Below are 26,965 nucleotides of genomic sequence, written 5' to 3' on the forward strand. Positions count from 1 at the left end.
TAATCGCTGCCAAAGGTGCTCAACAAAGTACTGGGAAAAAGGTCTGACTACTTATGGAAATGTGATATTTCCTTTTATATATATATATATATATGTAAATTAGCAAAAATGTAAATAAAAAAATGTTTTTGCTTTGTCATTATGGAGTATTGTGTGTAGATTGATGAGGGAGAGAGAAAAAAGATTTAATCAATTTTAGAATAAGGCTGTAACGTAACAAAATGTGGAAAATGGCAAGGGGTCTGAATACTTTCCGAATGCACTGTATGCCAAGCATACTAATAAAACTTGAAACTTGAAAGGGAAGTCAGTGCCTTTGGACTATCATGAAATCATTTCCATCTTCAACACCAATCCTATGTGTCTACTCATTGAAACACACAAGACAGTATGCCTGAATAATTGGGAAGAAATTTTTGACGTACCGATTCCATGGCACATGGTTTATGAACTGATACACAAAACGACGCAGGATTCAAAACTTGGAATTGTTCAATTTAAATTATTTTACAAAATTCTTGCAGCCAATAGAATGTTTTTGCTGCAAAGAGACAGAATCACAAGATCATTTGTTTTGGTACTGTCCATATGTAGTGTGTTGATGGTCACAGTTCCAGGAAAGGCTGAAGAATTGCAATATTTAACTGGAGCTAACCCTGCAGATAGCAATACTGGGTGATCTGAAAAGTCATAGTCAATTGATCAATAGTATTATAATACTTTTAACAAAAAAATACAATTTTTCAATTTACAATCTGTAAAGCAATGAGAACAGAAAGGTTCAGAACTTTTGTGAAAAGGCACAGCACGTTTGAAAAAATAAATGGCAAATAGAAATTCAATATGGATGGTGTTAAGAGATAGATGGGAGGGGTTGAATGGAGCTGAAGGTTGAGACAAAAACAACAAGACAACTAATGTAAAACATACCATTAACCATTAAACTGATATAAGTTAAGAACTTTTGTGAAAGAGCACAGTTTCAAAGATATGGAAAATAGTAATCAAAGTGGATGGACATCATAAATAGATGGGATAGGTTGAGGGTAGAGGAAGGACAGGAGTAAAAACAAACAAAATAGAACTTTTGTAAAATAGACGGTCACTAAAATGCATATAGTATACATGTAAAATCCCGCCAGCTATATATTATCCATGTCGTCATTCAGCCACGACTCGGTGAAACATAAGATATTACAGTTTTTTAAGTCCCATTTCTATTTTATTTCACCTATTTAACCAGGTAGGCTAGTTGAGAACAGCCTACCTGTCAGCAGGTCGACACATACAACAACACAGAGTTATAAATGGAATAAATAAACATACAGTCAATAATACAGTTGAAAAAAAGAAGTGTGTATATATATATATATAAATAGGCCATAGTGGCGAGGTAATTACGATATAGCAATTAAACACGGGAGTGGTAGATGTGCAGAAGATGAATGTAGAGATACTGGGGTGCAAAGGAGCAAAATAAATAAATAAATACAGTATGAGGATGAGGTAGTTGGATGGGCTGTTTACAGATGGACTATGTACAGGTGCAATTATCTGTGAGCTGCTCTGATAGCTGGTGCTTGAAGTTAGTGAAGGAGATAAGAGTCTCCAGCTTCAGCGATATTTGCAGTTCTTTCCATTCATTGGCAGCAGAGAACTGGAAGGAAAGGCGGCCAAAGGAGGAATTGGCATTGGGGGCGACCAGTGAAATATATCTGCTGGAGCGCGTGCTGTGGGTGGGTGCTGCTATGGTGACCATTGAACTGAGATAAGGTGGGGCTTTACCTAACAAAGACTTGTAGATGACCTGGAGCCAGTGGGTTTGGCGACGAGTATGAAGCAAGGGCTAGCCAACGAGAGCATACAGGTCGCAGTCGTGGGTAGTATATGGGGCTTTGGTGACAAAACGGATGGCACTGTCATAGACTGCATCCAATTTGTTGAGTAGAGTGTTGGAAGCTATTTTGTAAATTACATCGTCGAGGATCGGTAGGATAGTCAGTTTTACGAGGGTATGTTTGGCAGCATGAGTGAAGGATGCTTTGTTGTGAAATAGGAAGCTGATTCTAGATTTAATTTTGGAATGGAGATGCTTAATGTGGGTCTGGAAGGAGAGTTTACAGTGGTAGGATAGTCTTGATTGTATATATCATCCATTTTGTTTTCCAACGATTGCACGTTGGCCAATAGAACGGATGGTGGTGGAGGTTTACTCACTTGCCTACGAATTCTCAGAAGGGAGCCTGACCTCCGCCCCATGTTTCTCTGTCTTTTCTTCACGCAAATGACAGGGATTTGGGCCCATTCCCAAGAAAGCAGTACATCCTTCGCTTCGGACTCGTTGAAGAAAAAATCTTTGTTCAGTTCGAAGAGAGTAATCACTGTTCTGATGTCCAGAAGTTATTTTTGGTCAGAAGAGACAGTAGCAGCAACATTATGTACAAAATAAGTAAAATAATAAGTTACAAACAATGCGAGCGTGTTTGTTTGAAAAGTGTGAGTGTGAAACCATAGCATAGGTCTATATTATTCAGCCACATGGGCAGGTAATGTGGCTTGGCCGGTGCTGGCTGAGCCCACGAGAATCAGATCAAATATTTCAGAACTGGACAGCTCTGCACTCTTTTCTGTTCTCTGACTCCTAATATTCACATTCCAAAAAGAGAGTTGTGCATTTATTCCCATGTCTCACGAGTTCTACTGTTTAGCCTCTTTATTTTGCTTCTCGATAGAAGAGCTTTAGGGACAGGCTATGAGGTTTAGGCCAGGGCCCTGACCCGGTAGCGATCACCATTTCTCTTATAGATGAAATAGCCTAGGCCGACAGACATCATGTGGCAAAGACTACAGCCTAGAAAAGTTGTACATGTCAGAGTCTATCTAGAATATAGCGAAGGAGTCAGGCGCAGGACACAGGTGAGAGTAAAAAAAACACTGTATTTACTCAATCCAAGAACGGAACAAAAATCCCATTACAAAACAAGGACAAAACAGGACTCGAACTCCAACACACAAAAGACAATCACGCACAAAACAGAAAGGTAAACCAGAGGGTTAAATAAGGAACATAATTATGAGATGGGAACCAGGTGTGTAAACAGACAAAACAAAAGGACAAATGAAACATGGTTCGGTGGCAGCTAGAAAGCCGGTGACGTCGACCGCCCGTACGCCTGCCCGAACAAGGAGAGGGAACAACTTCGGTGGAAGTCGTGACAGTACAATAATAGTAATATTAGGGCAGAAATATGTGAAAGCCATGGTGTATGGAATTTAATGTAGCCTAGGCCTTTTTTTGTAACCAATAATTTTCCTCTAGCAAAAACGCACAATAAAAGAGATGAACCAGCAGCGACAAGCATCCAACCTTTCAGCTGCTGTGAAGTGTAGGAACTCCTCCAGTATCCCATTCTCATGCAACACACCATCACAGAAATCTGTTTATTTTCTTACCTCTGTGTTGATCTGGTCCCTCAGCCTAACATATCAGCCATAAGGGTTAGGTCTATTATTTAGTTCTGGATATCATGCTGGATGTATTTCGCAATTGCCATGATTTTAGGTCATTCAGAGTAGTCTACATCTGTTTCTCATGGAATATTTCACTCAGAGCGCCATTCATTCGCCAGGCAGGACGTTTGGGAAATGGGGAAAAATTGGAGTATACCCACTTCTCAATGCACCATGACTACACGACTGATGTTTGGGTATTTTTGCTGTATTTTGGCTGGAAAATGTTGGCCCAGTCACTTTAACTCAGGCCCAGCCATATGACAATTTCTGCCTGTGCCTCTGTACAGTTGTCATCGGATTAGTTTATGATCAGGACATGTTTTTCAGAAACGCAGCCTTGTCACAGTCAAAGATCAAATTCACCTGCAAACAAATCTTTTTCACTTCAAGAGCGAACCTGACATCTGAAAGCAAAGCATATTTTTTTCTCTGTCATCTGTAAGATATACTACTTTTTGCAAGTGTAGCCAAGTGATATGGACACTTCCGCAAAAGTCCTTGAAATGTAAAGTGAAAGTAGAAGAAAAAAACCTATACGTATTATCAAAGTAGTTTGATGCCTCAACTCATTTGAAATCCAAACAGAGAGGGTGTATTTGAACAAGACCTTTGATTCATGCATGCACACACTCCTTGATCCCTCCAGCTTAATCCTTCAATTGGCTAGGACAAGAACACTTTGACAATTTAAGACCTCTTCCCTCAAAGTATATGGAATATTCCTGTTGACCTACTACAACTTAGTCTCGCGGATCTGGAAACATGCATTCAATTAATCAGTCTTGTAACTCTCAATAGCAGTCAGTAAATATACCCACAAGGCATGAACCAATCTTCTTTGAACAGAAAAAATCAACATAGTTCAAGTTATTCAATGGAAACTTTGTGGTAGGTTGAGGCCTTTAAAGTTTTTATCAACTTTATATTCAGGTGCTTATTATTTCAATACCTCTGACCTGCTCCTCCATCTCTCTAAACTGAAGTTGAGGTGAATAACTCTTCCTAGTCAGGTTAATGGGCGGTACTCTGGACACAAACTTTACCACCACTGTGACACCTATCAATCAGTGGTCCCTAGGGAAACTGGGAGAAATAGTCTCAGGTGCAGGCAGGGTTGCCATTTTGTGCCAAATTACATAATTTAATGCCTCATCAATCTGTCCTATGTTTCGGTGCACTTGCCAGGTTCAGTCCCCGACACTCATTATCAAACATACACACCTATGACTGTCTTACATGGGGATCCTTTTCGATTTCCCGTTTTCTCTCTAGGAACCCGACACACACCGAGGTATCAGAAAAGTGTCAAACTAAACAGAACTGGGACTGATGAACACGTAGCCGTCCTCAAAACTGAGCAGACAAACATCTAGAAATGACAATGACTTTTCCTCAGGGGAGGGATATTGTTGAAGACTGGAAAACTCGCCCGTTTCTTGGAGAGAGCAGGGCGTCCTGTGAGGCGCTATCAACCAAAGGGCCACTTCAATTTGGACACACACACACACACACACACACACACACACACACACACACACACACACACACACACACACACACACACACACACACACACACACACACACACACACACACACACACTATCTGGAGCCTGTGTAATCACCAGCCAGGACAAAATAACCTCCCAAACAGAACTCTTCACACGTCTATCCCTCTCTCTTTGGAGCAAATGATTAGGAGAAAAGGGAGAGGAGGCAGAGGACAGGTCACTTGATTCTAGGGGTGCAGAATAATACAGCTGAAATTGGGTGACAATAGTTAGGCCCTCGAGGTACAAATCTGTTGCAAATTACCTCTTTTGCAGTGTTTCATCACTAATGGAGACCCAGGACTAGATCTATGTGCCAAATTGCACCCTATTCTCTATATAGTGTACTACTTTTGACCAGAGTCCACAGGGGCACGTGTTGCCAAGTGCACTTAAAAGTGAACAAGGTACCACTCGGGACGCAACTATTTTTTTTTTGCAAGGAGAAAAGAAAAGGGATGTGGTGACAGACAGTATCGAGCAAGGCAGATTGCTTCTGATGCACTGAAAACAGCAATGCCTCAGGGATGCTATGTTTTGTCCTTACCAAACAATACTTCGTAAGCAGTATGGCTACGCAGTTAAACAGGTGGTTATATACTGAGGTCCAAAAATAGTAGGACAGTGACACATTTCTGGTTGTTTTGGCTCTGTACTCTATATGTGTGTGTCTGACTGTTTGTAGGAGATTAACATTTAAATTAAGAGGCCACATTCCCTAATTAATATGTTACATATTCAATAGTTTTCCTGTGATATAATCCATGTTGTCTCATTTGAAGCTCTTTCTCCCTGCTGTCATTACTTCACTCTAACAATAAAAATATCACTGTAATCTCATGCATTTGTTTGGAATTTGAGGTTGGGGATCGCTATTTCCTGATAAACTCTGACTTTCCACATTTCCATCATACTTGCTATGCTAGCTGAGCAAGGTGAGGGATACAGTACTGGAATCTGACAGTGAGGAGATTTGCCTCAAAATGGAAGTAGTGAACTGCCCTCAGGGCATCAGGATGTTCATGTGAAGTAATAATTTACGCTTTGACTCCAGCAGCACACAAAATTAACACTAATAACAGAAGGTCGTTTCTTATTTATCTCTCTTTGTGGGTGCATCATTCCTTTGTTTCTGCTCGTCCTCTCCACATCTGACAGGAGTTTCACAATCCTCTAACGAGTCAATAAAACATTGCAGTACTTGTGGCTCCTAAGAGACCTCATATATCCGGTCTTATCAAAAACAATGTGCTAAATAGATAGTTCATACAAACACAAACACAAACACACACACACACACACACACACACACATACACACACACACACACACACACACACACACACACATACACATACAAACACACACACACACATACAAACAAACACAAACACACACACACACACACACACACATGCCATCATTTCCATAAACAAGACTTATCTAGTAGTGGATACAGTCATACAATCCCCTTACCATTTCTTTGCTTGTACAATCCACACCTCAGAACAACACCTATTGTCATCAGTCATCACCTATCAGTCATCTATCTAGAGAGCCATCACCAGAGACTCCTGTACTGAGTGTCTCTTCAACAACCGACAGCTAAGGGGGGATTACCAGTCTTCTGAAGGTTATGGCTCTCTAGATAGACCAAATCTAGACCGACCAAACGCACACGCACACAGCACAGGCTCTCTAGACTCACTCAATCACACGCACACACACACACACACACACACACACACACACACACACACACAGGAACCCAATGAATTTCCTTTAATGTAACTATTCTTTATCTCCTGCCGGCTGAGAAACCTGAGGAGATCCTTCACCGTTGCTCCCACACAATATAGCTAAATAATTACCAGCCAACATATAGGAGTCCTTTCAACAATATACCTCTCTGTCCCTGTATTTCTGTCTCTCTGTCTCTTTCTGTCTCTCTGTCCCTGTCTTTCTGTCTCTCGGTCTCTCGGTCTCTCTCTCTCTCTCTCTCTCTCTCTCAACATCTGTCCATTGACTCACTGGGCGTAACATCTGTCATAATAAAGAGATGACCCCTAGATATCAATATTACGGTGTGTTTTTATTGGGCAACATCATGTTGTACTAAAACTTTATGGAGGTCTATATTGGGTGCATGTAAGGACAGCTGCTCATTCTATCCTGACACCTCAAACAGACACAAAACGTATATCAGAAATTCTCCCAAACCTTTGCATTTCACTGATATTTCCACACCTCCTAGAGAGGAACGTATGTCTTACATATTTCTCTCTCCAGGTATGATGACTGACAAGCTAGAGAGAAGAAGAGAGATTAGCCCATTCTGTGAATCCTGCAATGCCTGTGATTTGTATTCCCTAAAAACAGCTCAAAGATACCTTGTGCCAAAAACACCAATAAAAGTAATTAAATCCAGCAACCTCATCAATCTTCCTGATGCCATCTTCCCTGCCAAAAAAACTCTCTCTCTCTCTCTCTTTTTCAGTACTAAATAAACACTGGGTGGTCTTCTGCCTAGCTGGTTATTCACCAACTCTCTCACCTGGCACGCCTCCAGAATGGGAAGCTCTGATTGGGCTGTGAAAGATGGAGAGGGCTGCGGACCGTTGGATCATTGGTCCCACCATGGAAAAACAAGGAAGTCTTTGACGAGATTGTACTGCCTCATACTGCCACCAGTTGATAGGACGCAGATAGGTGTCTGGGTTATTCATGTTGATGTTTGCGAGAGACAGGTGTAGACTGTTAGTTTTTGTTACTTTTATTTCTTGTTTTTGTTTTTGTTTTTTTCTTAAACCTGCATTGTTGGTTAAGGGTTTGTAAGTAAGCATTTCACTGTACGTTCAACACCTGTTGTATTCGGCGCATGTGACAAATTCAATTTGATTTGATTTGAGTGTCATGCCACAGTGGTCAAATGCTGTGATATATTGGGAGTTACTGTAGTGGTGTTGAGGCTATTTAGGTTCTAGATGTCATTTTGGGGATTCTTTTCAAATAATCTTGTCAAATGTGCCCTGTTTTCCCACCCAATCATCCTTGGAGGTTGCTACATAATAAATGATCTGTGTCCTGTTATCAACATTCCTTTTTATTTAAGCTTCCTCTCATTGATTGCACGACTAAATGTTAGCCTGGTTGGATTTTGATGACCTGTGCTGTTCATTGTCTTCCTCTGTTGTAGCCACGTACAGTTCAGCTTGATGAATAAGAGAATAAAGCACTACTCAGACTACTCCATGCTACTTTACAAAACGACATTTCCAAAAGCGCGTTTCATTAGGTATGTGTCTATGGGGAGAACAAAACATTATTATTCGGCACTTCTCAAATCTATTCTAGTCCCAGGATGGAGTCACGATTGATGGGGGAATATGTCTCCTGTCAGTCCCTCTTTCCATTTCAAACAACAATTTGGCGAATTGCACGTGTCTACATGATGAATGTGATCATTTGACGTGATCCAGATTCATTAAAAAAGTGTCTCACCGGAATGGTGATGGATCGGGTTGCGAGGAAATAAAACAGACTGAATCATTCGTCTGCGTTTTTGTAGTGAACATGAGGCTGTTCTTTTCAACCATAAAGGTATGCATTTCTCAGGGCTTGACTTGGGCAGGAGCTCACCGGAGCTGAGTACCGGCAATTCACACTATCTACTGCTTGAACTCCTGTTCCTCTTCTAGAAAGCAGTGTGGAGCTCCTGCAACTAAATGTAAACAGTACCGCCAACCAAAATGAGTACCGGCACCTATTTCAGTTCAAGTCGAGCACTGGTGATTCCGTATAGCTTAAGGTCAGTTATCATTACATATAACACCATTGCTGTTTTTGTGTCTCTTTGGATGCTTATAGGAGTAGGGCCTAGAGTTTGGGGCCTACTTCAAGCCACCAAACTACCAAAAACATCACCGCCAAAAAGCACAGTCCCAGTGTTGCATGTCATTCACATTGTAATGACAGATACTGTACATGAATTTCACGAGAAATGTCGTTACAACTGTTCTAGAGACCACAGTTTCAAAACATTGCCATAAAAGGACACAAATTCTCAATGTTTACCCCAACCAGAACACAGCGACAAGTCATTTGCACAATTCCGAATCCACAATCCGACCTAATGCACAGTGGCTCGCCTTCTAATTCGCTCAGGGACTACGACTTAATCACACTCATCACAGCCGCCATCCTTCATTTTGTTTCCTCGCATTAAACACTCATTTGACAGAATAGTAATCATGCAATATTTTTCTTCATCTCATTTTCTCCCCCTTGATTATAACTATATTTCTCATTGCCCCCCCCCCCCCCCCCCACCATCCTTCCGTCTCTCCCCTCAGTTGCCAGACAACCCTAGGGTGTTGGTTGGTTTATCGAGAAACTCCTCTCGTTCAGGCTGTCAACTGCCACCGCCCTATTTTTCCAGAGCATATAAACTCATTACTCTCTGCTATGAATTCAGTGACAACCAGATCTGGCTGCTGATATGATAAAAATAGCTGACAGGGATTTTAGCACAATAGTAACATTGTCTCATAGAAAGAGAGGGCTTTTGGTGAATTCCGATGAGGCCTTCCTTCGATAATTATCTCCATGTCATTCAGATGGGACACCGGATAAGCCATTTTGTTTGCAGAGAGAGTAGAGAGAAAAAAAGTGAGAGAGACAGACAGAGAAATAGGGATGGAGGGAGAATAATGATTGAGCAAAGGGACCTAGGTGATAATATTGTCTTTGGACAACCTTAGTCAATTGTGAGGACTTCATCCAGAATGTAATGTATGTTGCATTGTCTGTAGAGATCCATAGATAAAACCAATGAGATGGTAAAATTATTATCATCAATGTTTTGTACATGTAAAGATACTGCCTATTGTGCAAAAGCAGTTGTCTCAATTCAAAAGAGGAATTGGTTAATTAGGGAATAGGATCTTATCTTATCTCCACTTTAGGGCTCGGACACGTCAATAGCGTTTGCCTGCCAAACGGGAAATCCACATTAGGTTGGATGAGTCCATTACTGTAGGCCGCCATTTTGAGAGAATGACAAACGTACAGCTATTGAGTTACACAAGAAATATACTAAACAAAAATATACACGCAACATGCAACAATTTCAAAGATTAGGGGCCTCCCGGGTGGCGCAGTGGTTAAGGGCGCTGTACTGCAGCGCCAGCTGTGCCATCAGAGACTCTGGGTTTGCGCAATTGGCCTAGCGTCGTCCGGGTTAGGGATGGCTTGGCCGGTAGGGATGTCCTTGTCTCATTGCGCACCAGCGACTCCTGTGGCGGGCCGGGCGCAGTGCACGCTAACCAAGGTTGTCAGGTGCACGGTGTTTCCTCCGACACATTGGTGCGGCTGGCTTCCGGGTTGGATGCGTGCTGTGTTAAGAAGCAGTGCGGCTTGGTTGGGTTGTGTATCGGAGGACACATGCCCCTCATCCTTCATCTCTCCCGAGCCCGTAAGGGAGTTGTAGCGATGAGACAAGATAGTAGCTACTTAAACAATTGGATACCATGAAATTGGGGAGAAAAAGGGCTAAAAAATAAAAAACACAATTGTAAAGATTTTACTGAGATTTTACTGAGTTACACCACACCACATCTGTTCACAACGTTGACATCAACAAACCACTCACCCACATGACTTCATGCACGTGGTCTGAAGCCAGTTGGACGTAATGCCAAATTCTCTGAATCGACGTTGATAGAGAAATTAACATTCAGTTATCTAGCAACAGCTCTGGTGGACATTCCTGCAGTCAGCATGCCAGTTGACTGCTCCATCAAAGCTTGAGACATCTGTGGCATTGTGTTGTGTGACAAAACTGCACATTTTAGAGTGGTCTTTTAGTGTCCCCCAGCACAACGTGCACCTGTGTAATGATCATACTGTTTAATCAGCTTCTTGATAAGTTACACCTGTCAGTTGGATGGATTATCTCGGCAAGGGAGAAATGCTCACTAAAAGGTATGTAAACTCATTTGTGCGTATGGAACATTTCTGGGATCTTTTATTTCAACTCATGAAACATGGGACCAGCACTTTACATGTTGCAGGTCCCATGTGGCTCAGATGGTAGAGCATGACACTTTCAATGCCAGGGTTGTGGGTTTGATTCCCACAGGAGACCAGTATTAATTCAAATGTATACACTCACCACTGTAAGTCTCTCTGAATAAGAGCCTCTGCCATAATGTAAATGTATTTATCTTCTTGTTCATTGTAGATCAAACCAGTGTGATCTTGCCATAACACAATCCTTAGCGGAAAACAACTAACCATGACTCACCACCACCAGTGCGCTCTTCAACCCCCCTTTTCCAGAAACACTTTTTCAGTCCAACGAACCCAGAGTCAGATCATTCATGCCGACACGTGGTTCAAGACTGCCATGTAAGGTTATAAAAGAGGTCTTTCTGGCGGTCAATTTACTGGTGAAGGTCACCCAGGCTTCAAATCACACACAGAGGAATACAGGGCCAGATTAATTGCTTTTGTGTATCGAGCCAAGCCGCCCTATAACCGCTGACACGGGGCTTAGAGGAATGTCTCAGAAAGGGTTTTCTAGAGGTGAGAGTTCAAACGGAAGGTAGCCACAGTGTTGAGAAACATGGAGACCTTCAACTTGTCCTTTTGAACACCAAACGTAGTTTGATAGCAAATCGAGCTACTACTAGTTATCACTGGTTACCACTTCTGCTGCAACTGTACTTCTACATTTAGCTATTACAACTTCTACTAGCAGCTTATTCTATGCAATTACTCCTTGTAGGCCGACATATACATCCAGCTACTCCTTTCTAGTTGCGTCATTTTGATCACGGTTGCTGTGAGTGCAGTGACGTCTGAGATCCCTGGTTGGTGTCTAAACATTATGGACACACGTCAAGAGAGTGACACCTCAACGGGGAGTTGAGATAGGTCACAGTAAATACCACGCTTCAGTTTTATTTTGTAATGCCAGACCATTTTGTCGGGGTAATCTAAGATCAGAAGCAAGAAGATGTCTCAGCAATTCCAATTTCTTTGTCTGTCTGGTCATGTGTACGCCTTGAGTCTATTCTGTTTGATCATGTCTCTTCTAAAGGTCTCGGATGTGATGAATTAAGTGTGATATACAGAGTAGCATGCCAGTCCAATAATCTGATACAAAGTGGGTGCTTGGCAAAGCAAGGCAATTAAAATATGTTCGCTTTCTTTCTGTCTCCCACCACAGTCCCCCTCCCCCCTCCCCCCTCTTATTTATTGGTGAATAATAACATGGGTAATCTTTTTAGGCTACTCATCCCCGCATTAAAAGTGTTAACCCACAATGCACAGCCTTCAGAAAGTATTCCACATTTTGTTGTGTTACAGCCTGAATTTCAAATGGATTATATTGAGATATGTTCACTGGCCTACACACAATACCCCATAATGTCAAAGTGGAATTTTCTTTATTACAAATGATTTACAAATGAAAATCTGAAATGTCTTGAGTCAATAATTATTCAACCCCTCTGTCATGACAACATTTGCTTAAGTCACATAATAAGTTGCATGGACTCTGTGTGCAATAATAGGGTTTAGTATGATTTTTGAATGACTACCTCATCTTCATAGTCTACACGTAAAATTATCCGTCAGGTCTGTCAGTCGAGTAGTTCATTTCAGACACAGATTCAACCACAAAGACCAGGGAGGTTTTCCAATGCCTTGCAAAGAAGTGCAACTATTGGCACCTACTGGTAGAAAACAGACATTGAATATCCCTTTGAGCATAGTGAAGTTATTAATTACACTTTGGATGGTGTATCAATACACCCAGTCACTACAAAGACACAGGTGTTCTTCCTAACTCATTTGCCAGAGCGGAGTTAAACAGCTCAGGGATTTCACAATGAGGCCAATGGTGACTTTAAAACAGTTACAGAGTTTAATGGCTGTGATAGGAGATAACTGAGGATGGATCAACAACATTGTAGTTACTCCACAATACTAACCTACATGACAGAGTGAAAAGAAGGAAGCCTGTACAGAACAAAAATATTCCAAAACATGCATCCTGTTTGCAATAAGGCAAAATAAGGCAAAAAATGTGGAAAAGAAATTCACTTTATGTCCTGAATACAAAGCATTATGCTTGGGGCAAATCAAACATAACATCATTGAGTACTTCTCTTCATATTTTCAAGAATGGTGGCTGCTTCATGTTATGAGTTTTTTAGGACAAAAAGAAACAGAATGGAGCTGAGCTGAGCTGAGCACAGGCAAAATGCTAGAGGAAAACCTGGTTCAGTCTGCTTCCAACAGACACTGGGAGACAAATTCACCAGGACAATAACCTAAAACACAAGGCAAAATAAACACTTGAGTTGCTTACCAAGATGATATTACATGTTCCTAAGTGGCCTACTTACAGTTTTGACTTAAATATGCTTACAAAATCTATGGCAGGACTTGAAAATGGCTGTCTAGAAATGATCAACCACCAACTTGAAGAATTTAAAAATGAATAATGTGCAAATATTGTGCATTCCAAGTCTGCAAAGCACTTACCCAGAAAGACTCACAGCTGTAATCACTGCCAAAGGTGATTCTAACGTGTTGACTCAGGGATGAGAATACTTATGTAAATGAGATATTTCTGTATTTCATTTTCAATGAATTTGACCAAAATGTGAGTTTTTAAAATTCACTTTGACATTAGCTATTTGCTGTGGCTGGATTTGCTAACCGACATATGCCATCTCCCGGGAGAAGAAAGACGCCAGCTCATGTAGCAAATCTAGCCACAGCAAATAGCTAATGTCAAAGTGAATTTTAAAAACTCACATAACATGGATAATAATAACATCAGCTAGTTAGAGTTAAACTGCTAAATAGCTCATCAAAATGGCCACCTAGACAATCTTCATTGACCCTTTTTTTTAACTAACTCTTGCAGACACACTAGACTCTACCCAATCACTCACACATACTTACACTGACACCCCAACACACACACACACACACACACACACACACACACACACACACACACACACACACACACACACACACACACACACACACACACACACACACACACACACACACACACACACACACACACACACCATATACACTGCTGCCACTGCTCCATGTACGCTGCTGCTACAGCTCAGTCTATTATCTACCCTATTGCCTTGTCACTTTACCCCTACCTATATGTACATAGCTACCGCAACTACCTCATACCCCTGCCCATCGACTCAGTACCGATACCCTGTGTATATAGCTGTTAAGGCGGTGTAAGGGAGGCGAAGTTAGGTGCAGGAGAGCAGAGTAGAGTAAACATGCGCACTTTTATTCCGTTCAACAATAAATTACATAAGCACAAAAAATGACATAAGTGCCCAAAAACACAGAACATAAACTATAAAAGTATCGCACGTGAACATACACCATAAACAAAGAACAATTACACACAAATACATGATGGGGAACAGAGGACTAAATACATGTAGATGGATGGATAAATGAAAACCAGGTGTGTATGGAAGCAAGACAAAACAAATGGACATATGAAAAATGGAGCGGCGATGGCTAGAAAGCCGGTGACGTCGATCGCCGAACACCGCCCCGAACAAGGAGAGGATCCGACTTCGGGGGAAGTCGTGACAGTACCCCCCTTGATGCGCAGCTCCAGCGGCGCGCCGAAGCCGGCCTCGGAGACCACCTGGAGGGTGAGGTGCAGGGCAATCCGGCCGGCGACAGTGAAACTCCCGCAGCAGTTCGGGATCCAAAGCATCCACAACCGGAACCCAGCACCTCTCCTCCGGACTGTACCCCTCCCACTCCACAAGATACTGAAGGCCCCCCCGCCCGATGCCTCGAATCCAGGACGGAGCGAACGATGTACGTCGGGGCCCCCTCGTTGTCCAAAAGGGGTGGAGGGACCTCCCGCACCTCAGATTTCTGGAGCGGACCAGCCACCCCCGGCCTGAGGAGAGACACATGGAACGAGGGGTTAATATGATAATCAGAGGGAAGCTGTAATCTGTAACATACCTCGTTCACCCTCCTCGCCCTCACAAACCGCTGACCCAGCTTCCAGCAGGGCAGGCGGAGGGGCAGGTTTCGGATCGAGAGCCAGACCCTGTCCCCAGGTGCGAACACCGGGGTCTCACTGTGGTGACGGTCCGCGCTGGTTTTCTGGAGAAGCGCGGCTCGCTAGAGGTGTACACGGGCGGCCTCCCATGTCTCCTCCGCGCGCCTGAACCAGTCGTCCACAGCAGGAGCCACGGTCTGACCCTGATGCCACAGCGAAAGAACCGGCTGGTACCCCAATACGCATTGAAAAGGGGAGAGGTCAGCAGGAGGAGTGGTGAAGCGAGTTCTGTGCCATCTCAGCCCAGGGCACGAACGCCTCCCACTCCCCCGGCCGGTTCTGGCAATAGGACCACCGAAACCTGCACACGTCCTGGTTGACTCTCTCTACCTGCCCGTTACTCTTGGGGTGAAAACCCGAGGTAAGGCTGATCGAGACCCCCAGACGTTCCATGAACGCCTTCTAGACTCCCGGCGTGAACTGGGGACCCCGATCAGACACTATATCCTCAGGCACCCCGTTGTGCCGGAAGACGTGAGTAAACAGGGCTTCCGCAGTCTGTAGGGTGGTAGGGAGACCAGGCAGAGGGAGGAGACGACAGGAGAAACGATCAGGATCGTAGTGTTTCCCTGTGAAAGAGGTAGATCAGTTAAAAAATCTACAGACAGGTGTGACCAAGGTCATTGTGGAACGGTTAAGGGATGTAGTTTACCTCTGGGCAGGTGTCTTGGAGCCTTACTCTGGGCACACACAGAGCCGGAGAAAACATAGATCCTCACGTCCTTAGCCAAAGTGGACCACCAGTACTTCCCAGTATGACAGCGCACTGTCCGACCGATCCCCGGATGACCAGAGGAGGGTGACGTGTGGGCCCAATAGATCAACTGGTCATGGACAGCAGACGGAACGTACATACGTCCGACTGGACACTGGAGGGGAGCGGGTTCTGTACGCAACGCCTGCTCACTGTCCGCGTCCAACTCCCACACGACTGCTGCTACCAGGCAAGAGGCCGGGAGTATGGGAGTCTGATCCATGGGCCACTCCTCTGTGTCATACAGCCGGGACAGTGCGTCTGCCTTCGTATTCTGGAACCTGGTATGTAGAACAGGGTAAACACAAAACGGTTAAAGAACATGGCCCACCTTGCCTGACGAGGATTCATTCTCCTCGCTGCCCAGATGTACTCCAGGTTGCGGTGGTCAGTCCAGATGAGGAAAGGGTGTTTAGCCCCCTCAAGCTAATGTCTCCATGCCTTCAACGCTTTAACCACAGCCAACAGCTCCCGGTCCCCCACATCATAGTTACGCTCCGCTGGGCTGAGCTTCTTCAAGAAGAAAACACATTGGCGGAGTTTTGCCCTTCACTATGAGAGGGATCCGGATGGGCCAGCACGGGAGCCGAAGTAAACAGAGCTCTTAGTTGCCCAAAAGCCCTGTCTGCCTCAGCCGACCACTGCAACCGTACGGGACCCCCCTTCAGCAGTGAGGTAATGGGAGCAGCCACCTGGCCAAAACCCCGGATAAATCTCTGGTAATAATTGGCAAACCTTAAAACTCACTGCACCTCCTTTACCGTGGTGGGAGTCAGCAAATTACGCAAGGCTGCAATGCAGGTCACTCTCCATCTCCACCCCTGATGTGGAAATGCGATACCCTAGGAAGGAGGGCCTGCTGAAAGAACACGCATTTCTCAGCCTTGACATACAGGTCATGCTCCAACAGTTGTCCAAGTACCCTGCGTACCAGGGACACATGCTCGGCGCGTGTAGCGGAGTATATCAGAATGTCATGATATACACCACTACACCCTGCCCATGCAGGTCCCTGAAAATCTTGTCTACAAAGGATTGGAAAACTGATGGAGCGTTCATCAACCCTTACAGCATGACGAGGTACTCATAATGTCCTGAGGTGGTACTAAACGCTGTCTTCCACTCGTCTCCCTCCCGGATACGCACCAGGTTATACGCACTCCTGAGATCCAGTTTAGTGAAGAAGTGCGCCCCGTGCATTGACTCAATCGCCGTGGCGATAAGAGGTAGCGGGTAACTGTACCGTACTGTAACTGTACCCGTGATTTGATTGAGACCTCTATAGTCAATGCATGGGCGTAGACCTCCGTCCTTCTTCTTCACAAAAAAGAAACTCGAGGAGGCGGGTGAAGTGGAGGACCCCTGACGCAGGGATTCAGAAACATATGTCTCCACAAGCTGACCAGACGGTTTATCTGGCACGCCAAAACCCCTAGGGTTGGCCTGGATAAACTGACCCTTGATTGCAGTCAAGGGGGCTTAAACCTCCCCAATTTTAGAATGTACTACTGGGCTGCACAGTCTAGGTTTCTGGCTCAGAGTTTTGACAATGGTCCCTCTCCCTCATGGTTGAACATTTAAAAGCTTGAGGTAAATGATGACACTGGGGCAGAATTGTTTTACAAATGGGACAGAAAATCTATAAAAACCATCACAGACAACCCTTTAATCATACATTCTGTCCTGACATGGTGCAAACTGCATGAGCTGTTCGGACGAGGGGGTTCCTTTCCCCTAAAACCCCTTTATGGAACAATAGATTGATTCCTATGTTTTTCCAGAATAGTAACTTTAGACCATGGTCAGATAAGGGGATTACTCTTCTGGAACATTGTTATGAGGAGGGAGTTCTTATGTCTTTTGATCAGCTGAAACAGAAATACCACTTGCCTAACAGGGACTTCTTTAGCTACCTACAACTACAAAACTTTATTAGGGTGACTCTCAAGGGACAATGGAACCTACCTAAGATGTCACCTATTGAACAACTCTGCCAAGCAGACCAACCACTGTTCAAGACCATTTCCCGTGTTTACGATGCTCTTATGTCAGGACTAACACTGCCTGAGCTAGATAAACCCCGACTTAGATGGGAGAAAGATCTGGGTATTGATCTTGATGAGGATCTATGGAGTGACCTATGCAGGGATGGTGTTACATCCACATTGAACTCCAGATACAGACTGATTCAGTTTAATTTCCTCCATCAGCCCTATATCACCCCATCTAGACTGCACAAGTTCAACCCAGATATCTCCTCCCTATGTTTTAGATGTGGCTCAGATGAAGGAACCTTCCTCCATTCCACTTGGCAGTGTTCAAAACTACACGGTTTCTGGCAGGGGGTCTGCGATACCATATCCTCAATTCACGGGGTTGCATTCCCGTTAGACCCGGAGGTCTGTCTACTGGGTAACTTTACTAACACCAATCTTAGGCAAAGCCATACTATAAAGCTAACAGAAATGTTGCTAGCGATTGCCAAGAAATGTATTGCCTTGAAATGGAAATTGGATTCCTCCCTGCCAGTTGCAATGTGGCTATAGGAAGTTAATAGTTGTATCCCACTGGAGAAAATCACTTACTGCTTGAGGAATAAGTTAAAGACATTTTATACAATTTTTTCAACCTCCCCCCACATCACATTGATTGAATCTCTATATAATCTGCACATAATGTTTCACACTATAATATGTAGCCTACGGCAGGTGACCATATGATCCAATGTCTCATTATTATTTTAATTTTTTTCATTGTATGTCTGTATATATAATTATAATAATTTTTTTGTTACGCTCGTCTGTTACTGTCACTTTGTCCTATCGTTGTCTAATATCTTTTCACTTTTGTTTTGAATGTTCTTAATTGGAAAATGCAAAAATATTTTTTTTTAAAAAGAAACATATATCTCCATAGCCACTGTCTCCGCTTGCGACAGGGGATACACGTGACTCCTGGGAAGCGCAGGGTCTGCCAGGAGATTTGTCACACAATCCCCCCTTCGATGGGGTGGTAATGGAGTCGCCTTCTTTTTACAGAAGGCGAGAGCCAAATCGGCATATTCTGGGGGGATGCACACATTGGAGACCTGGTCAGGACTTTCCACCGTGGTAGCACCAACGGAAACCCCTACACACCTCCCCAAGCACTCTCGCGACCACCCTGTGAGAGCCCTCTGTTGCCAGGAAATAGTGTGGTTATGAAGATCTAACCAGTGAAGGTCTAGTACCACGGGAAACACAAGACAGTCAATGAGAAAGAGACTAATTTTCTCCTCGTGAACCCCCCGCGTCGTCAAAGGAGATGGTGGCCGATGAGGGCCCTGTCGTTCCAGTCTGCTCCGGCGGCCAAGGTCTGGAATTCCAGGGCATAATCTTGGGCACTCCTCGTCCCCTGCCTTAAATGGAAGAGCTGTTCCCCCTCTACCCTCGGGCGGATGGTTGAAGACGGCCCGGAAGCGACGGGTGAACTCCTCAAAGTGGTCCAACACCGCGTCTCCTTCTCCCCACACAGCGTTTTCCCATTCCAGAGCTCTTCCTGAGAGGCATGAGACGAGGGCAGAAACTCTCTCCCTTCCCGAGGGAGCTGGGTGCACAGTGGCCAGGAAGAGGTCCAGTTGTAATAGGAATCCCTGGCACTGTGCTGCCGTCCCATCATACTCCCTGGGAAGGGAGAGGCGTATCCCACTGGGACTGGTTCCGGACGGGACGGATAGAGGGAACCCCGGTTGTGCTGGTCGAGGCACTGGGGAGACCTCCTGTCTCTCCCAGTGGTCCATGGTCTGGACAACGCGATCCATCATGGCACCAAGATGATTTAACATAGCTGAATGTTCCTGGACGTGCTCCTCGACTCCGCTAACCGAGGTATCTGCTCCTGCCGTTGGGTGTGTAATTCTGTTATGGCGGTATAAGGGAGGCGAAGTCAGGTGCAGGAGAGCAGAGTAGAGTAAACATGCGCACTTTTATTCCGTTCAACAATAGGCACAGAAAATGACATAAGTGCCCAAAAACACAGAGCATTAACTATAAAAGTATTGCACGTGAACATACACCATAAACAAAGAACAATTACACACAAATACATGATGGCTGAACAGAGGACTAAATACATGTAGATTGATTGGTAAATGAAAACCAGGCGTGTATGGAACAAGACAAAACAAATGGACATATGAAAAATGGAGCGGCGATGGCTAGAAAGCCGGTGACGTCGATCGCTGAACGCCGCCCGAACAAGGAGAGGAGGCGATTTCGGAGGATGTCGTGTCAATAGCCAAGTTTTTTAAAACTTGTTATTCGTTATTCACTGTGTATTTATTTATTGTGTCACTATTTATTTATTTTTTCTTTGCATTGTTGGAAAAGGACCATGGTTGTCTACGAAGCATGTGACAAAGCATGTGACAAATAAATAATAAACATGTATCTGTCATTGTTACTGTCGTCTGCAAATCTTTCTTTTTGTTCTCAGCTTTCACAAACCCTGTTGTGACTTTGTTAAAAATATATCAACTTCAATGTATGTTTGCTTTATGGCAAGTTCATGTTTTTATAATAATGTATATTTTGTATATCTGAACGTGATCCAACTTGTTAATCGTCTTGTTTCCTAAATAAAATAAATCCTAAATACATCTGTGCTCCAATTTGCCAATTGTTTCATGGAGCTCCTGAATGGTTTTATAATACTCTCAGCTGTGATATTAGACACATTAAAATGGTTTTACACCTCCAATTAATCACTTTACTTAAGGTGTCTGTTCACACTATAACAACATATGACATTGTTATGACGTCCATCATTCCATTCAATGCAATAATGTGACACAGAGATTGGTACATTATATAACGCCATGTTATAACATCTGGTATGTAGACACTTATGATGCATTTATACTGAACCAAAATATAAACGCAACATGCAATAATTTCAAAGATTTTACTGAGTTACAGTTCATGTAAGTAAATCAGTCAATTGAAATAAATTCATTAGGCCCTAATCTATGGATTTCACATGACTGGGCAGGGGCGTAGCGACCTGTGGGCTAGGGAGGGCATATGCCCACCTACTTTGGACCCAGGCCCACCCACTGGGAAGCCAGGTCCAGCCAATCAGAATTAGCTTTTCCCCACAAAGGGGCTTTATTACAGACAGAAATACTTCTCAGTTTCATCAGTTGTCTGGGTGGCTGGTCTCAGAAGATCCATCAGGTGAAGAAGCTGGATGTGGTGGCCCTAGGCGGATTTAGTTACACTTGGTATGCAGTTGTGAGGCTGATTGGATATACTGCCAAATTCTCAAAAATGACGTGGGAGGCGTCTTATGGCAGAGACATTACCATTCAATTCTCTGGCAACAGCCCTGAGGACATCCCTGCAGTCAGCATGCCAAATGCACACTCCCTCAAAACTTGAGACATGTGTAGCATTGTGTTGTGTGATAAAACTGCACATTTTAGAATGGCCTTGTATTGTCCCCAGCACAAGGTGCACCTGTGTAATAATAATGCTGTTAAATCAGCTGTTTGATATGCCACACCTGTCAGGTGGATGGATTATCTTGGCAAAGGAGAAACGCTCACTAACAGGTATGTAAGCTAATTTGTGCACAGAATTTGTTACAAAGAGTTCCAGAAATGTTGGTAAATGAACTTGTATTGTTTAAAGAACTACTATCTAATTATGGTATGTTCAATGACAGACATGTATCAAGATTCCGGTAACTTTGGAAAAATCAATTGTGGTTCACTTATGGGATGGGGCGGCAGGTAGCCTAGTGGTTAGTGTTGGACTTGTAACCGAAAAGTTGCAAGATCAAATCCCCGAGCTGACAAGGTAAACATATGTTGTTCTTGCCCCTGAACAAGTTAACCCACTGTTCCTATGGTGTCATCTTAACTGACTTGCCTAGTTAAATAAAGGTAAAAAAAATAAAAATTAAAAATATGTTTCTTTAAAAAAATGGTTACTATAAGAGCTGTGCACAGTGTGTGAAAACACGATTTGAAATCGTATTCTAATTGGTATCATACTGTATGACATGTTTTCATTTCCTAGTACATATCCTCATCCTTTCTCTGACCAATTTCTGACTAAGAATAACAGATTATGCAATAGCTTGGTGTATAACTATTCTATTATATTATATTCTATTCCCAGATAAATCCAACAAAACCCTCCTCCTCAGAGATTGAGGGATGAAACAAACAAACCACCTTGCAGTGTTATAAATTACAGAGACGGCCTTCACCACTATCACTAGGTACAGTTTGAATATCACATATAAAGGCCTTGGGAAATATTATCATAGTATAAATTACAGTATGATGACACTTGCAGCCTTAGGGTCACTTAGTACTACAGTGTCAAGGTTCATGTTTCTAAGGATAACAAAGGATAACAAACAAGCAGCTAACACCATGTCCAGGTCTGTTCGCATTGTCAACATGAATGCTCTCAAGGGTTCCCCCAGAGATAGATTGGGGATAAAAAGAGGAGACTAAAATAATGAATCATTTATCACGCTAGATTAATTTCATGGTCCACTAGGATTCTGCCAGGACAATTTGGTATGTGTGTGTGTGTGTGTGTGTGTGAGATATCCGAGAGACAATATCCCCAATAGTATCGCTTGGACATACTGTATTATGGTTATGGTGTCGTGACTCGACCAATAACTTTGTAAGGGAGAATCATCAAGGGGTATGCGTTCTATGGAAAATAATTAAGGACATGGAAGGTGTGCTCCACGATGTTCTAGCTGAGTGGGACTGACCTTCCACGGAGTTGAATTATTTTCCAGAGAGCGCAGAGCCCCGAGTTGATTTTCCCTTTTATACCATGGCTATAATTTAAACCACTTGCCGCTAGAAATGTTTTAATTTGCCAGTAGAAATGTGTTCAACATCCACTGAAGTAGCTGGTAAGTTTACTCGATAGCTACAGTAGTTGCCATGGTAACCAAACAAACAGGACTGAACCACACAATTTATAAATATAAATAATATAATGTATTGTTTTTGTTATTTATTATGTTTATTTAAGTCCTTGTTAACAAGGACTCCTAGCTGCGTTTAGGTTGTTTTTAATCAAAATCTTGATTACATTTGCCTAATCATGGTGTAGATAATGTGATATTATTTTAGAAAAGTTGGTCAAAGCCAGTGGGCATGTTATTTCTGGCACTTTGTCTGATGGTGATTTACTGATGTTAAGATATTGAGAGAGAGAGAGAGAATTTGTGTGTGCATGTGTGTGTGTGTGTTCCATGCAGCTGTGCTAGCCTGAACTTTGCAAATGAGATACAGTATGCAATTCACTTTAATCCTCAGAGTCTGATTTACACCATGACAAGCAATGACAAGTCCGGATATTTGCATGATAACACACATATGCTATATGCCACATTTCTTTACGCCTCTCTCAGTTTGGGTTTATTTTATGGGTGTACAGTGGCGAGAATAAATTGTCTCAATTAACACAAGCTACTGTATGGATCTACAAAATGTCTTAAAGTTTCAACCAATGTTGCATAGCTTTTATCTAAAGCTTTGTTGATCACTCGTTGGAAATCTCTTAAATATCCAGATGTTTACCAGACCATCATTGTTGTGTCAGACCAACTCTGTGCTTGTGACTGATCCGGTTAAAACCTGAGTCTCCTGCACACCGCATGACTGTGTTAGCCCACTGAGCTAAAGCCTAGGCATTAGCTCTGGGAGCTAACGCAAGTCTTCAGGTCTCAGCTAAGGTTACTCATCAAACAAGCATGGTTTTGAACCATCTCCATTAAGCTTGTACAAAAAGTTTCCACGTGGCATCACTGCCTAAAGTTTCCCCAGTTAATATGCCATTCATCCAGTTTAACACCTAGTTTCTGTTCCCCAAATAGTCTCACATTCGTTAGGGGTTTTGCATATCAATAACCACTCAAAATGTGATTATGTGGATGTGTTTAGCTTGAAACATTTCCTATTTCAAAGACCCTGACGCGTGTGATCTTCTGGGCTCCATAGCCAACGCACAAACAAAGGGAACTTGCATTGTGTTGACTTCAGCAAACACAAATCTATTATCTACATGCGCTCAGGGGTTTGTTATTTTGGACCAAATACCCAGGGAACGAACGTTCTGTATTTCCTGCAATTAAAACCTGTGTATGCGTCAAATGTTTAAGCAAGCCTGGCAGAATATCAATTTCTCTGCGGTCTCTCCTCTACTACAGATTGAAGAGCGTTTTGCTTCCCATTCATTTGAACCTTTTTTGAAAACCAATTGGGCAAAATCGAGCTCAGAAGGCTGTACCGTGTTTTGCAGAAGGGAAGAATTAAAGGGGATGTCAGGGTGACGTGTCAGGTCACAGTAGCTGTTTAACCGTTTAGCTCTGACCTGACCTTTTAAAGGGGCGCTGCAAGAAAAAACATGATTCCCTGTTTTTTTAATACTACTTCCACACTTTCAAGTTGAAATAACCCTGTAACGGCAGATCTCCTCTTCGTCTGAAGCGGATCGGACCAAGATGCAGCGTGGTAAGTGTGCACAATGTTTTTAATACAGACAAATGAACACGTGAACAAAAACAATAAACGATACCGTGAACTCTACAACAACCGACAAACACACACGCGGAAACAAACACCCACAAACCAACAGTGAAACCCAGGCTGCCTAAGTATGATTCTAAATCAGAGACAACTAACAACACTCACCTCTGATTTTTAATTTTTTTTATTTATTATTATTTATTTTTTTACCTTTATTTTACTAGGCAAGTCAGTTAAGAACAAATTCTTATGTTCAATGACGGCCTGTTCAGGGGCAGAACGACAGATTTGTACCTTGTCAGCTCGGGGATTTGAACTTGCAACCTTTCGGTTACTAGTCCAACACTCTAACCACTAGGCTACCCTGCCGCCCCATGATTGAGAACCATACTAGGCCGAAACAGAAACCAAACATAGAAAAACAAACATAGACTGCCCACCCCAACTCACGCCCTGACCATACTAAATAAAGACAAAACATAGGAAATAAAGGTCAGAATGTGACAAACCCTCTGAAATTGTGAAAATGATGATGAAGCCTTTTCTGTGTAAGCTGTTTGGGGGGTGAAATCACAAAAAAAATAATGTACAGGCCTATTTAACACTGAAAAGGCTTTTTCTAAATAGAATTAAAACATCCATGTGACATTGTTACATACAATGATATACCATGACATTTCAAATGAGTAATTCAATAAGACAACTAACTTTTCAATGTAGATTTGTCTAATAGCCTACACGTGCGTACCTTGTTGTTTATGTTCGCCAATCAAAGTGGCAAAGAGGCTCCATGTGTAGCAAATGGAGTGAACTAACACAATGCAAGACTGAATAAAATTACAGATTTAAAAGTTTGCGAAATGAGAAATAGTAGGCTACAACGAGCAATCAACAGGTAGGCTGTTGTTTTACCTACACAGGGGTTGGGGAGAAAGCGCAACATGTAGCCAAAAAAAACAACTCCTGGCCATAATCTTGGCATTCAACATGTGCACGGAGTTCAGACAATGAACATGAGAAGATGTATAATGAATTGAGTACATTTTTGAAGTGGTTTACCAGACACTTTCCATTGAAAATGCTTCTTAGCGCAGGATTACGCTTAATCTGGGTCCTAGAAAGTGTTGGTTTTGTTACAGGAGAGATAGAAAGGAGAATATGACCACGTTTGCTTGTGTGGTACCTGAATGCGAGGGTAAGCAATTGTGTATGAGGTTAGGGTTATGATAGTGATGTAACTTGCACTTTGTTTTCAGGTTTGAATGAGACAATGAATTCCCCTGACCTTATACTTTCAATAAAGTTATTGTTTTATTCATATTATATTACTTGTGTATGTCTTTCCTTCTCATATGTAAGACTCAATACTCTCTGTAATTTGTTTTGGTGCATATATGTATTTAATTTACTATCCTGATAAGAAAGTGTCCGATCACAGAAAATGTTACATCAAGTATCAAATGTTACTTAAGTACCTTCAGTCACTAAAACAGGTTTTACTTATTTGGTAAGGATTAGAATAGAAATACGTTTTACTGTGAGTTCTACCTTCCAGAGCATGAATTGTAAAACAATAACTTGAAAAGTTGTTTACGATCTGTTTATTCTGTTATGTAAGTAACTGACAAGAGAATTTATGTGAATCTATTTTTGCATTTAGGGGTAAGGGGGTGGGCTCTAGATGATTCTATCAGTCAATCTGGGCTGTATATGTAAATATATTCCAATTTGTATTCCCACGCCCACACAGGCTCAGGGAAATAAATGCTAAAAAATCTATTTTGAATTTCTTTTAAAAAATTAAAAAATAAACACAGTTATTTATTAGACATAAAGTGATGATTTATAAAATGTATTAAAAAGACTGCATGGGGGCATTAAGAGTGAATGATGTATCAGGATTAGGCTTGCAAAATTCAGGGAACTTTCAATAAATTCCCTGGTTTTCACCAAATCCCTGTTGGAAGTTCACGGAATCAGGAAGGAATTACTGTAAGCAGGAAATCCGGAACCTTCCAACCAGGTATTCTGGAAAACCCAGGGAATTTATTGAAACCCTAATCAGGTCCAATAACAAAAGTTAGTGTCTTTAGTCTTATCCTTCTTCCCGTTCTCTCTTCTTCTTCTGAGGCCTTGTCTTGAGAGATGTAGGCTATCAGGTTCAATGACACAAGTTAGTGTCTTCTCCATTTCCTTGTTCTCTATTCTTGTCTGAGGCTTTGCCTTGTTTCCTTGTTCCAGTTCAGCAACACTCTTGTTCTCTGTTCTTGTTCTGACTGAGGCCATGTCTTCCTTCCGTTTGGCTCCCGCAGGTTCCCTGTCTCTCGTTTCTAATTTCACTCAGAGCAGAGTCTGCGAACAGCAGGTGTTCTCCCTTTATCTGCCACCTACAAAGGTGGATCTACATCTTTGGACTATTATCTCTGACTGTTCTGGTCTAATGTTTATCTTAGGGAT

This window comes from Oncorhynchus nerka, linkage group LG15, assembly GCF_034236695.1.
Source record: "Oncorhynchus nerka isolate Pitt River linkage group LG15, Oner_Uvic_2.0, whole genome shotgun sequence".
In the NCBI taxonomy this organism is placed as follows: Eukaryota; Metazoa; Chordata; class Actinopteri; order Salmoniformes; family Salmonidae; genus Oncorhynchus; species Oncorhynchus nerka.